The sequence below is a fragment of the Cavia porcellus genome, unplaced genomic scaffold, assembly GCF_034190915.1.
Source record: "Cavia porcellus strain 051 isolate PalLab524CR breed Dunkin Hartley unplaced genomic scaffold, mCavPor4.1 scaffold_8, whole genome shotgun sequence".
In the NCBI taxonomy this organism is placed as follows: domain Eukaryota; kingdom Metazoa; phylum Chordata; class Mammalia; order Rodentia; family Caviidae; genus Cavia; species Cavia porcellus.
Window position 1 is genome coordinate 36873437 of NW_026947491.1, and position 11707 is coordinate 36885143.

Here is an 11707-nt window from a genome sequence, read left to right on the forward strand (position 1 = left end):
AACCACTCTACATAAAACAGGGCAATAAAGAATAAAACAGATTTTAAGGACAACGATTGAGGGATAATTATGGAAGTTGACAAGAAGTGACAGGAATCCTCAACAGCACAGAGAACTTAAAAGGCAACTAGAGAAACAATGCAAATTGCGATTTCAACCCTGGGTCAGTGGGTGGGGACATTTGACTCTACGCATTGCTGGGGCAAGATAAGCAGGAAAGCACCAGCGACCCCATTATGGCAGCAGACCCACAGTCCTCACAGGAGAACACCACAGCCCTGGCGGGCTTTAAAGTCAGCTGAGGAGCTGACTGATATTAAAGCGATTGTTCTGATCCAAAGAAGAAATTCACATTGCCTACCTCCAAACCTCCAGAAACGAAGCTTCTACAACAGCCACTGCTAGACGCAAACCTGCCTTGGGAATTGGCAACTGGCTCCTCAATACCACCAGAAGCCAGGAGCGGGTTCATGCTTGACCAAGTGGAAAAGAAGCCCCTCAGTGTCCTGCAGTTTCAGGTATGGCAGCTGTCAGAGTCACAGCTCAATCCCTTCACCCTTGGCACACAGGAACTAGGGAATATCCTTTCTAGCCCATATCCTTAGGATTGTGCCTACTAGTACAGGAAGCTGTGTCCATTATTTAGGAGCTGAGATAGTCCCAGAGGCACTCCCCAGCTCCAGGAATAGAGCAGTCAGTGCTGCAAATACTTGCACCACCTGCATTTGCCCTACAGAAACTGAGGAAGGTCTCACTCATGGCCTATAGCATTGCGACTACAGCTTCTGGTTCAGAAAATCTTAGCATTACCCGTACTGCCCCTCAGGACCTGCAGAAGTTCTCATCCATGTTTCATAGCTCCAGGAATGTGGAGGCTACTGATGTCATAAATTCCAGCCCCACAAGTGTGTATCCTGTATAACTTAGGTATATTCCCATCCGTATCCCAAAGTGCCAAGACTAGATGCACAAACTCTAGCACCATTCACACATATCCCATAGGATGCAAGGGAGAGTACCTTCCCAAGTTCTGGACCTCCAGGTACGTTGTTATCAGTAGCATATGGCCCAACATCACCTGCCCACACCACATGGGACCTAAGGCTCTCCTTTATACTCCCCACCTTGTGACAGCAATTGTTGGTACCAAAAATAATGCTATTATCTGCATATATTTGTAGAGAAGGTCCCTTCCAGATCCCACAGCTCCAAGAAAATGACTACCTCAGCACCGGTCATGATAACCATACTGGACTGAGGAAGGTCTCCTTTGCATCCCACAAACTTGACCCTACCCTTAGCAGTACTACAGAAACCAGCACCACCTGTGCTCATGCTTTGGGACCTGGAAAATGTTCCATCCCATTCAACAGCTCCAGAATTGTGGCTAATGGCACCACAGGTTCAGGCATCTCCTACATTCATTCCATGAGACCTTCATACTCTGAAGTTCTGCAAACATGCTATTGGTACTACCATCATTAGTGTCACCTATGCTTGCTCTGTGAGACCTGGTGACAGTCCTGTCCACATTCTGAACCAACAAAATCATGACAACTGCTATCACAAGGCCCAGTGCCATCACTGTGAGAGCTGAGGACAAGCACATTTAAAAGTTTATTCCTACCACAAAGTCATGCAAACATTTTCATAAACCACAACAGTCTAGATTACAGGTACTCAAAACACTGCTGACATTACAACAGCTGAAGGAATCATACAGAAGTCACCAACTTTGAGTTTACCAACAAACCCAAAGTACCTATTCAGCTGACACCCTATATGCCAGCTAAATGAGAAACATTTTTTTGCACTAAAACTACTTCATCAAATTGAGAGTCAACTGTTACAACAGGTATGCAGACGTCAACATAGGAACACAACAAAAGACAGACAGACAGACAGATCAACTGACCTGATAATTTTCCAGAAATGCATCCCATTTGGAAGGAAATCTATAAAATGCCTGAAAAAGAATTCAAAATAGTGATCATAAGGAAATTCAGTAAGCGTCAAGAGAAGATAGACAATACAAATAAGTGAGAAAAACAATCAGGATATTAATGAGAAATTCACCAAGAAGATAGAAATCATAAAAAAGAACCATCAGAAATCTTATGGCTAAAACTTCAATCAATAAAATAAAAAGCACAGTGGAGACCTTCCAGAATAGACTAGAAAAAACAGAAGAAAGAATTTCTGAATTTGAGCCCAAATCTTTGAATTAACCAATCAGAAAGGAAAGAAAAGAGAAAAAAAAGCATGAAGAGAGTCATGGGAGAAGATTAAGTGATAAAAATATTTGCACTATGCAAATTCAAAAGGGAGAAAAGAGAGGAAAGAACATCACAAGGCTACCCTGTAACTGAAAACTTTTTAAATCTCCCAAGAGTTACAAACATCCAGGTACAAGAAACACAAAGGACTCCAATAGATCAACCAAAATAGACATTTGTCAAAGCATATTGTAGCCCATATTTCAAAAACATGCAATGAAGAGAGAATTCTAAAAACATCATGAGAAAAAATACCAAGTCCCATATCAGTAATAAACTTTCATACGAATAGATTCGATTCACTAGTCAAAAGACAGACTGGTTGAATGGATTAAAAAATAAAAGCCAACTATGTGCTGTCTGTAAGACCTCATGTCACTGGTTAAGATGTACATAGACAAAGAATTGAAAAAAGATACACAACAAATGAAAAAAAAAACAAGAGTAGCTATACTCACATCAGATAATGCAGACATAAAATCAGAAGGGACAGAAAGTTCAGTCTATATTGAAAAAAGGAGTAAGTCAACAAAAATATATAACAATTATAGTGATACGTACCTGGAGCATCCAAGTACATGTAGCAAGCATTATTAGATCTAAAGGCTATAATAGAACTCCAATACATTAACAGCACCCTACTTTTCTTAATGGACAAATCATCCAGACAGAAAACCAACAAAAAAAATCTGAGTTTAACCGTACTGTAGAGAAAACGAGCCCAACGTATGTTTACAGAGCATCTCATCCAAACAGCAGGAGAATATATCCATCCATTAGTACATAGAATATTCTGGTTGGCCACAAATAAAGTCTAAATAAAGGCTTTAAAAGCTGAAGTCATTTAATAAGTCTTTTCAGATCATTACAGAATAAAACTATAAATTAACAAGAACAATGAAAAAGATATAAATACATGGAAATTGAACAACGTGCTCATGATAGTTAACTGAGTTAATCTGAGCAAGAAACACCCAACTAAGTTTGATCAGCACCTTTCTGGGTGTGGCAGAGGGGTTTACTGAAGACAGAAGACTCACCCTGGGTAGCCTGGTCACCCGAATGGTATAAAAGGGTAATGAAGAAGGAAATCTGTCTGCTTTTGTTTCTTCAGAGGAGCTTCAGTCTTCGTCTTTGCCTGAGACATTGTCTCCTGGTGTCTAGCACAGACTCTTCAGCCTTCCAATACAGCCTTCCAGGCCAGACCCTTTGGCCTTTTGATATGGATTACAGTGATCCCCATGCCTTTGACTGGGTTATTCAGGTCTCTAGCATGCAGATAAGCCTTTTGCACTCTTCCACACCTGACTCTGTGGGGGGCCATTGTAAGTCAACTTATAAATTCTGATATATTTTTATATCTTGCATTAAATCTGTTTCTCTAGCAAGCACCAAATGGTACAATGCTCCTAAATGATCAGGAGATAATTGAAGAAACTACATGAAAAATGAAAGCTATTGAAGCAAATGAAAATCAAAGTAGAATACTAGACAGTGTACCTCGGCTCATGAACACTTTTGTTTGTGAACAATTTGTGTCACAAACACAAGGATCTGCTAAAATATTGGAGGATTTGTAAATTGCATTGGGTGACAAACATGATATGGTCCTCTTTCCCACACAAATACAAACGTGGCCATCTATTCCAAAACCATAAAACAAATTAAGTTTGGGAACTGAGATACCATTGTATATCAAAACCCATGGGATACAGAAAAGGCAACTCTGAGAAGGAATTTATAGCAATAATAAAAATAGATGGTATACCAAAAATAGAAAGCTTTCAAATACACAACAAACAATGTACCTCAATGATTTAGAAAAGCAAGAACAAACCAGGCCCAAAGTTAGCAGAAGGAAAGAAATAATAAATATCAGAGCAAAAATAAATCAAAACTAAAAAACAACACAAAAGATCAATGAAACAAAGAATTGATTTTGAAAAAATGACATTTATAAATCTTTAGCTAGACCAGCAGAGGAAAGAAAAAGGAGAAGGAGAAGAGAAGGGAGAGAGACAGAACTCTTAAGTAAACAAAATCAAAGATGAAAAAGAAGACATTATAACCCATACCATAGAAATTAAAAGGATCATAAACTACCATGAATAATTCTATGTTAAAAGTTAGAAAAACTACAAGAATACAAACTACCAAAATGAATCAAGGAAAGGTAGAAAATATGAAGAGATCAATACTGAGTAGTAAGATTATAACAGTCTCCCATTAAGTCTGCCATTTTAAAAAATTTAAGACCTGAGGATGGCACTGCTGACCAATTCTACAAACTATTTAAAGAAAAAATAATTCCATTTGTTCTTAACCTATTTTAAAAATTGTAGTCCAAGGAATTCTACCAAACTCATTTGACAAGGCCAGTATTATCCTGATTGCAAGACCAGAAAATGATACTCAGAAAGAAAACTATAGACCAATACCTCTGAGGAACATAGATGCACAAATTTTCACAAAATACTAACAAAGCAAACTCAACAGCACATCAAAAAGTCACAAACCATTATCAAATGGGATTCATTCCAGGAATGCAAGGAGTGATCAGGATTTAACATGTGTAAGTCTGATAAATGTGATACCATATATCAACAGAATGAAGAACAAAAGCCATATGATTATCTCAATAGGTACAGAATAAGTTCTGGGTAACTAAAAACTGCTTCAAGATAAAAATTATCAAAAAATTAGGTCAAATACTAAGAATTATAAATAAAAACCTTAGAGACGATACCATACCAGATGGAGAAAGGTTGAAAGCATTTCCTCTAATACGTGGAACAAGACAAGGGTGTCCACTGTTACTCCTCCTATTTAATAAAGCACTGAATTTCTTAGCAAAAGCATTTAGGCAAAAGAAAGAAATAGAAGACATCCAGATAGCAAAGGATAATGTTAAATTATCCATTTATGACATGATTTTAGACACAGAAAATACTCTATCAAAAAGCTATTAGTGCTAATAAATATAGTAAATCTGCAGGATACAAATCAACACAAAAAATGTTCCTTTTATACACCAAATTGATCTTGTGGAAAAAAGAAATAAAGCAATCCCATTTATACTAGCTTCAAAAAATAAACTACTTAGCAACAAATTTGCCAAGCAAGAGAAAGATCTGTACAATGGAAAATATAAAATATTGATGGAAGAAATTATAAAGGATACACACACAATATTGCTTAACTAACCAGACTGCCCAAAGTGGTCTGTAGAATCGATGCATCCCCCATAAAACTACATATCAATGACTTCACAAAATTATGAGCAATAACCTAAAATTCAAATGGAAGTGTAAAAACTCCAGAATACCCAAAGCAATTTTGTAGGACTGTGATAGTAGTGACCCAATTCAAGGAAATTTTGAAAAAAAAACTGGAGGCAGCACAATACCTCATTTTAAAGAATAGTACAATACTATAAAAAGCAAAACAGGATAATACTGTATAAAACCAGGTATGTAGACTAATGGAACAGTTTGGAGAACCCAGAAATTAATCCATGTATATATCGCCAGCTTACTTTTGACAAAAGTACCAAGATCATGCAGTGGAGAAAGAAGCCTCTTGAGGAAATAGTGCTGGCAAAATTGGGCACACATATACAAAAGAATGAACCATATTCCTGGCTCTCATCTAAATGGATTAAAGATCTAAATGAAAATCTACACTATGAAATTACTGCAAGAGCACGGAGAAAACACCTTGTGACAATGGCACAGGCAATACAATTTTAGGTAAGACCAAAGGCAAATGTGACAAAAGTAAAATAGACAAATAGAATTATATCAAACTAAGAAACTTCTACATTGCAAAAGAAATAATCAGCACAGTTAACGTACAGAATGGAAGAAAATATTTGCAAACTACTCATTGGACAAGGGTTTAATATTTAAAATATATAAGGAACTCAAAAAGCTGAAGATCAAAAAAAGAATAATCCAATTAAAAATAGACTGAAGTTCTAATCAACACTTCCCAAAAGACAGTATATAAATAGCCAACAAGTATATGAAAAAATATTCAATCTCACTGTTGTTAGGGAAGTGTAAACTGTGACTCAATAAGATATCATTAGACCCAGTTAGAAACAGTTATCATAAAACACACATACACACACACACACACAAGCGAGCAGTGGACTAGGGGTGTAGTTCAGTGGCAAAACACTTCTCTAGCACATGCAAAGCCCTAGGTTCACCCTCGATATCATTAAAAAAAAGACAATAACAAATTGTCATGACAATTAACAGATAGGTGAATTTATTCACTAGGTGAATTTATATACTACTGATGGGAATGTAAATTGGTATAACCACTATGGAAAGCAGAATAAAAATTCCTCAAAAAACCCTAAAAATAGGACTGCTATATGATCCAACAATTATACTACTAGATATATATCCAAAGGAGATAAAAATCCTTATACCAAAACACACTTGTGCTCCTATGATACTTGCAGTCCTATTCACAAGACCTGAAATGTGAAATCAACCCAGATGTCCTTCAGTGGATGAACGGATAAAGGACATGTGGTATATTTACATGACAGTGCTATTCAGTCATAAATAAAAAGAAAATCCTGTCATTTTCAACAACACAAAACTGGAGGCCATTAAATGAAATCAGCCAGAGACAGAAAGACAAACATCACATATTATCATTCATTTGTGGAGGCTAAAAAAATCAATCTTATAGAAACATGAAGTGAAATAGTGGTTTCTAGAGACTAGGAAGATCAAGGGGTTGTGGGATGTGGGGGGAAGGGGGAGTCCAACAAGAGGACAAAATCACAGATAGGAGGAATCTCTTATGGTTTGTCTTTAACACAGTAGGGTGATTATTGGTTACAAAAATTTACCATGTATTTCAAAATGATTGGAAGAGTACAAAATTCCTAACATAAACTGATTAGTGATTGAAGAGACTGAAAGATTTATTACCTTAACTTGGTTATTACATATTGTATACATGTACTAAATCAGAATGATGTACCCCATAAAGATGCATAAATGTCTCTTTTTAGATATTTGTTCCTTGGATATTTATTCTTTTTGATCAGTGCTTTTTAGTATCTTTTTATTAGTATATGTTTGAGATGTATGATAATTACATTCATCTTGGGGAACTGATCCACATGCATACCACCCCTTAGGTATTTTATTTCCCCTTCCCCTCCCATCCTCCCCACTCTCCCCTTCTTCAGATTCCCTTCCATTTCCACAAAGTCTGCCTCTGGGTTTCCCATCACCTATCTCTGCTTTTGTTTTTTATTTACACTTGAAGTTTCTCACGTAAGAGAAACCATGTAATGTGCAACCTTCTGTGCCTCACTTACTATCCCCAGAAATGATTCAACTTTATCCTCATTCTGGCTGAACAGTACTCCATTGTGTATAAGTAACACGTTTTCTTTAACCATTATCTATTGAAGGGCCTATAGGCCACTCCCAGGCCCCAGCTGTTGTGAGCTGTGCTATGGGCATGCATGTGCACGATGTCTTTATCACTTGGGAAGATACCCAGAAGAGGTATAACTGGATCAATGAAATTTCTCAGTTTAGGTTTTTGAGGAATCTCCATACTGATTTTATAGTGGTTGTGCTAGTTTACATTCCCGACAACAATGAAGATTCCTTCCTTTTATTCCACACAGCCTTGCCAGCACTTATTAATATTTCCTTTCTTGATGATGGCCAATCTTTCTGGAATAAGATGGAGTCTCAGTGATATTTCCATTTTCATCTTTCTAATGATCAAAGATGCTGAACATTTCTTCTTCTATTTATTGACTATTTGTTCTTGTATTTGGACCGAGTCATTTATTTTGGGAGTCTAGTATTTTTTAGTTCCTTATGTATTCTAGATATTAATCCTCTGAGAAATAGCTGGAAAAAAATATTTTCCATTCTGTAGGTTGTTTCTTCATTCTTTTGCTTGTTCCCTTTGCTGTACAGCTTTTTAAATTTGATATAATCCCATTTGTTAATTCTTTTTTTTTTTTTTTTTTTTTTTTTTTTGTCTTTTTCCTTTTTATCGGTACGGGGATTGAACTCACGACTGCCTGCTTGCAAGGCAGGCACTTATGCCACTGAGCTAACTCCCCAGCCCCACCATTTGTTAATTCTTGATGTAATTTCTTGTGCATCTGGGATTCTATCTGGAAAGTTTCTACCTATGTATATGTCTTCAAGAGTATTATCTATTTCATTTCCCAAAAGACTTAGTGTTTCTATTTTAATATCTAGGTCACTGATCCATTTTGTTTTGATTTTTTTTTTTCTTTTTGTGACAGGGACTCTCTAAGCAGTTCAGGCTGGCCTTGAGCTCAACTTGCAGCTGAGGATGGTCTTGAACTTGATATAATTCTCCTGTCTCAGCCTCCTAAGAGCTGGAATTACAGGCATGTATTACCAATGCCTAGCCATTGTTTTGATTTTAGTATAGGATAAGAGATATGGATCTAGATTCATTCCAATGTATGTGGAAAGTTTTCCCAGCACCATTTGTTAAAGAGCCTATCTCATTCTCAGTGTAGGTTTCTGGCCCCTGTGTCACAGATCAGATGACTGACAGTTCCTGGGTTTGGTTCTGCACCCTCAATTCTACTCCATTGATGCACATGTCTGTTTTGTGTCAGTACCATACTATTTTTATCACTGTAGCTTTGTAATATAGCTTGAAATGGTATTATGATATTTCCTACTTTGCTTATTACTTAGGATTGCTTTTGCTATTCTGGGCTTCTTCTGGTTTCACATACATTTTATGATTGTTCTTTCTAGTTATATGAATAATGTTGGCATTTTGGGTTGCATTTAACTAAGCAACCATGTTTCACTTTTGGTAATATGGCCATGTCTCAATTTTTTTTTTAGGAAAATTTTATACTCCTGTTAAGCTGCTTCAATCTAGATCTCTGAGTTTTACTGTTGCCTGCCTTGTCTTCGGCATTGGGAGTTTGGCTAACAAAGATGGAAAAGTATACACATAGGCCGAAAGCACCTTGTTGCTGTGAGATTCTAGACTAATGGTTTTCCATGTATGTTTTAGGCTTCCCTTGGGACAATTGAGAACATTTCAATGAGTTTACAAAGGTAAAACTATTTCCTAATAATCGAAAGACAACACCTGGCTGTTTCTTTCTGATTTTCTCCCAAGTACATGGAGTAGTTTCCAGAGGCTCCCTGCTGTAGGATACAGTCACAGACTGTATGCAGAAACAGTTGTGAACATTCGCCTGTTTTCTAGTGAGTCAGATATTAAAATATAAAATAATGACACTTCTCGCTATATTTTTTAAACTACACTTGTTTAATATATTTTTTATTTTAAAGAGAAAAAACAGTAAAGGCCATGATATCAAAACAAGATAATAGGAAATTAACAATGGTTAATATATTGCATATTGCTATCTTCAAAATAATCAGTCAAATTACAACACATAGGAATGCAAAACTGATCAAGCAATATAAGCACAAACTTTTCTTCAGTGGACTAAATTCATAGTAAAATTATCTTAGCTATCATTTTTCTTTCGTTTCCTTCTTTTCTCCTTTATCCCATCCCAATTGTTCTTTCCTTTTTAGCAGTTTCTTCCTCTTTCACAAATGGATATTATTAACTCTTTGAGTTTCTTACATTAGGGAGGCAATATGATGTTTACACATATGCAACTATACTTATTTTTATTAAAATATTTTGTTACTGTAATTATCATTTGTCACAAATATATTAATAAAAATCATTTTTTCTCATGCAAGAGATTTGTTCTTGTCATTTTACAATTAAGAAGTAATGTTCTCAGCTTTACTATATAATAGATATTAATGAATTTGATTCATAATATTTGTGTTCTCAAAATTTTTTAAGAAAGTAAAAGAGTTCTGAGGCCAAAAACTTTGACAATCATTTCTTTATTTAAAAATCTTTTCTGAACCAGAGCGACCATGACACTAGTATTTAGCTGAATTGTAAAACTCTAAGTGCGAGAGTTGCAGAAAAGACTAATGCATCCTTTCTTTCCACTTTGTGGATGTGAACTCTGTCTTCTTTTTGCTGTCACTGATCGTCACTGAAGCACCACTGATCACTGAAGCATCACTGATGTGACTGACCACCGGTGCTGTGCTTCTGTCTGAACAAGCTGCCACACCCTGGATGAGGCCTGCTGAGCTCTTGGGCTTCATCTTCCTCTTTTCTGCCCTGGGCTATGTAGTTTGGTGAGGCCAATTGCAGTCTCTTTGATGTCTCCTGCCACATTCAACACACCTGGGTAAACTGCATGCCAGCATTTATTTTACTTGGAAATCCTGGAGCACCAGGAAACAAAATATGACCAACACTACTAGTGTGCAAAAAGCGATCAGACTACAAATCCTGCTCTCAGTTAATTGCCCACTGAAAAAAAAACACGGTTTCACTTTGATCCTGTGAGTCACATTCAGGGAGAAAGCCTGTTAGAGATATTTCTTTCAAACAAGGGAGATAGAATATTTATCGCAATTTTAGCTACTGCAGACCAGGCAAATGGTAGATGTTCAATAAATATTTGTGGAATTGATGAATGAACCCCTCATGCTCTCATATTTACATTTTTCCAGCCAAGGGACTTAGGAAGCATACCCAAGAAAGTTGACAGTTGATTGCTCAAGAGGTGAGCTGGGAGAAAGCGTGTCCTGTGTATCCTGGCTACTTCTCCAGCCACCAGCACACTACTGAAATAATAGATAGTCCAAGATGTAGTAATGATAGACTTTTTCTTGAATTAATTTATTTTTTAAATTTAATTAAGTTCATTGATACAATTTAAGTATATACAATGATCACATTCATCATAGGGAATTTGTACCTGTACATGATATACCTTGATTTGTATTTTATTTTTTCCTTTTATTCTCCTCTCCTCCCCTCAGGACCTCTTTCCCTCCTTATTTTCAAAGCTTTGTTTCCACTGTATCCTTTTTTCATTTTCTATTTTCCCTTCCTTTCCCCCTTCTCCCTCCCAAGTTCCCTTTCCTTTTGAACAATTTCTTCCTATTTTACAATACATGTTGTACAATTTGGTTATTTTTTACATTTCTGGCTTCTCACATAGACAATGTGATACTTACACCTGTGTCCAATTTATTTCACTTAAGAGTATGGTCTCAAGGTCTATCTATTTGGCTATAAATGTCTCAAGTTTATCCTTCTTTATGGCACAATCGTCCTCAATAATGTTAATTAAAAAAAACACATCTTTTTTATCTATTCATTGGTTGATAGCATTTAGGTAGTTTCCAAGATTTAGCGAGTACAAACTGTGCCTCTTCTTTCCTTCCTTCTTTCTTTCCTTCTTTATCTTCCTTCCTTCCTTTGTTTCTTTCTTTCTTCTTTCAGATCAAACTCATGACCTCATGCTTGCTAGGCAAGTGCTT